Source organism: Acyrthosiphon pisum, chromosome A2, assembly GCF_005508785.2.
Source record: "Acyrthosiphon pisum isolate AL4f chromosome A2, pea_aphid_22Mar2018_4r6ur, whole genome shotgun sequence".
In the NCBI taxonomy this organism is placed as follows: Eukaryota; Metazoa; Arthropoda; class Insecta; order Hemiptera; family Aphididae; genus Acyrthosiphon; species Acyrthosiphon pisum.
This window is the reverse complement of record NC_042495.1, coordinates 88,345,543-88,346,839: the sequence shown is the minus strand read 5'-3', so window position 1 is coordinate 88,346,839 and position 1,297 is coordinate 88,345,543.

Sequence of the window (1,297 nt, the reverse complement as noted above, 5' to 3'; positions counted from 1 at the left end):
GCGAATAGACGTGCCATTCTAATACCTACATGAGCGTGCATTATTATTTTTTTAAATTTAAAACGGTCCTTTTTAGGACCACCAAGTATTATTACAATCTACAAAACTGAAAACACCGTACAATTTTAATATTGTTTAAACATAAGTATCAAGTATAATGTATACCTAACTATCAAATTAATGAAAACCATACATTTATAAATTGTATGTTATTGAATTTATGACAATTTCAATTATTATTTAATTTAATTTATCACATAATCACATAAAATAAATATTATTTCTTACTGTATACTTAATTAAATGTTCACAACACGCTATATTTCTATATATGACTTGGCCAAAGAAAAATGCCGCCCGCGGCCGGCATCGAACCCGCGACGGTGTGCGACGTACGTCGCAACCGACGCCTTGATCCGCTCGGCCACTCCATCCACCATTATTATTATGACGTATTAACAATAAACACTATGTCGCATATAATATTGATATTATACTGTGTTGGCTAGTTTATTGTTGACGACGATTGTGTCTATACACTGTTTAATCGAATAGAATTAGTTTATTTATATTGTAATATTTCGACAGTAAATTGTTTCCAATAAGAATTTAACTTTTTTTAGTGTTTAAATTTAAATAACGTTTAAAATTAATTGAATTATTTTTCCTCGACTTAAAATAGCTGCCAACACAGTAGGTACTTACCGTGCTAAGTTTCACGCGTGAAGTGATATTCAGTCAACCAATTAAGATGTGGCTGCAGGTCGTAGTTTAGATTGCATTAATTAAAATTAATTATACAATTATAGGTGCACTTAGGATAGATTTGATAAGCCAGATTTATTCAAAAATAGTTTTTAGATAAATAATTTATCAGTGAAAGGTCCATCAACCATGGGCTCGTTAAATTATGTTTAAAATGTATAAGAGACTAAATTCCTTTCAAATTTCAAATCCTAAGACCACCTATGGTTATCGTAGTAAATATTAGAAATCATATTCTTCTTCTTATTGAGTCCGGTTTTATAATACGCCAATAATAATAGTGCTAATATAATATAACATTTTTTTTATAAAAACCCAAACATACTAAAATAAAAGGAAAAAAAATCATAATACATACAAAAGTAACAAAACACAACTAAATAATGGAAAAAAATAAATGAATACATTTGGTAACGAATTCGGTAATTCTAATAAATAAAAATCACATACATATTTGGAAACGTCCTAGATGTTGTATTTTTTGTATTTTGCTATAATCATAAGTTATTAGGTAGGTAGACTCTCCAAAATG